Genomic DNA, 2,556 nt, shown 5'->3' with positions numbered 1-2,556 from the left:
GACCAAAGTTGGAAAGAGAGAGGTTTTTGAAATGACCACAAGAGTGGCTCTGCAAGCCAGACATGGGTAGATAAAATCTGGGTGCCTTGTGTTGTGAAACTTCGCTATAAACACAGCACTTACTTTGTCAATTTTGAAGTGCTGTTTATTAATTTTAGTGTATGATTACTGGCCTTTTTCATTTATCTATAATTTACCTTAGTTACAAATCAGAAGTTATCTTGCTAGTAGTATTTAGATGTTAACCATGGTTATTAATGATGTCCAACCCCTCTGGCCCACTAGGGCCCCTTTGGCACTGCTCTAACAACCCTACTCTGCACGCCCACCTGACACACCAGGTGCTAATTCAAGGAATTTCTTTACTTCTTGCTTCTTTCTAGAAAGAGAAAATGTTTGTAACTTGTGTGAATTAGGCTGTAACTACTTTATAACCAATATGCCCTATTTGTTATGTGTCAGCTGCAGGATACTCTGTTGAGTCACCACTTATGAACTTTTCTCATAAGTGTGTTTCATTGGCACAACTCTGAAGTCTGCATATAGTTTTTTGAAAATGTTCTCAGCCAGAAAAGCCCAAGTCTATGCAGCTGTGGCATAGTTACAGTTCTGTAGTTTCATGTTAATTACTTTATAGCTACTGTATAATTAGTGGCACTTAATGTATATTATAAAATATAAATATATCTATGTTAGGCTAGATGTAGTAATTTTTGTATAATTGGATTCCTAATACTGATATTTTCATTTCCTCAGAAAGTATATTGGTTTTATTTTTTTAAAAAAAGAAAGTATATTTGAAAATAAAGTCAGATGGAAAATTCCATATACACACACGTACAAACACATATATGACACCTGGTATTGGCTCTTGCCTGAATGTTGGGATTTTATATGATGTGATTGTAGCTTGGCTATATGATCGCAGTTGCTGTCTCTTCTTGAGTAATGTAGGGAGAGAAAGCCCCCCCCCCAAAGTAAAAGGGGGACCAAATAACAAAACAAAAACAGATTGCACACTAAAGTGTATAATCACCACACACATTAAAAAAAAGAAGAAGAAGAAAGAAACATAGGAAAATATGAGTAAGACTGTAATGCCCCTTTTTTGGCTTCTTACCTTCAAGGCCACCTTATGTTACTGTTACTCCTTATGACTTATCTCAAGGTTTAATTTTCGACCCCTTTTCTTTTTTGTCTTCAGGTGTTTCTCTTAATGATAAATAGCTCAAGGCTGGCCAGAGCTGTTTTGGGAGACCCTCCTCCTGTTTTAAGCTGTTTTCCTGTTGACTCCTCTCTATTCACCAGAGTGGAGGTGCACAGACAGAGAAAAACAAATGAACAGAAACAAAATAGTCCCACCTTTATTTCCCAGGATCCGCTAGATCCCTGCAATCCTCTGTCCAGCTTTTTGTTGTATTATTTGTCTTTTTGTTAAAGTTTTCTGTATATTTTTATTAGACCCTCATCAATTCTATCATCCCTAAAGGATTTTCCTCCAGTCTATAGTTTACTCTTTTGAAGAACCTAAGTATTTAACTTTTATGATGCTCCAGTTATTGATTTTGCTTTTTTTTTTGCTTATAAATCCATTGTTTCATTGAAAAAGTAGGTTCTGAAGCTTTGCTCCTATATTTTCTTACAAGGGCTTTATGGTTTTAGATTTGACACTTAAGTCTTTGATCCATTTTGGATTATTTTTAATGTATGCTGTAATGTTTCACTATTGTTGCATTTTCTGCATGTGGAAATCCACTTTTGCAGCATCATTTGTTGAAGATACTGCTTCTTCCCCACTGAATGAATTTGGCATCCTTTTTAAAGCTTAACTGATGATAGTTAGATTTCTTTATGGATTTTTAATTTGACATTTTAATCAATTTAAAATGTAGAATTCATTGATGATAATTACATTCATAATGTTGTGCACTCTTCAACACTATTGATTTGCAAAGTTTTGATCACCCTAAACACAGAAACTCAGTATTCCTTCTGTCACTATGCATTTGCTTATGCTAGCTATTTAATAGAAGTGGAATCATCTGTCCTTTTATGTCTGACTTACTCATTTAGAATAATGTTTTCAATGCTCATGCTAGCTGTATCATGTTTTTTTTTATGGCTTATATATATTCACACAGAAACGTGCATATATGTATGTGCACATACACAACTATATATAATATTTACTTATAAAAATGGAAACTTGTTTTTTATGTTCCTTTTTGTCATTTAATTGTATAAAGGGAATGTCTTCTTATTTGACTAACAACTATAGTGTTATTTTCAATGATGTATCATATCTTGTAGTGAGATATTTAAGCCCCTATTAGGCTTCTGTTTAATTATAATTTTTCCAAATTGTAAGTTCTAGAATGTAAGTCTTTACACAGACTCTTGCTGGTTCAGGTTATTCTTGCTGGATGCATGTTTTAAAATCTTTCCTGTCTTTATATTTAATGTAGTATATAAATCTTTCTTTTTTTCATGTTTTATTGTGAATTATATGATATTTTACATGGGAGAACTTTAGTTTTACATTCATTCCACCGTATA

Source organism: Chrysochloris asiatica, unplaced genomic scaffold (genome assembly GCF_000296735.1).
Source record: "Chrysochloris asiatica unplaced genomic scaffold, ChrAsi1.0 scaffold00315, whole genome shotgun sequence".
Taxonomy (NCBI): domain Eukaryota; kingdom Metazoa; phylum Chordata; class Mammalia; order Afrosoricida; family Chrysochloridae; genus Chrysochloris; species Chrysochloris asiatica.
This window is presented reverse-complemented; position numbering follows the sequence as displayed.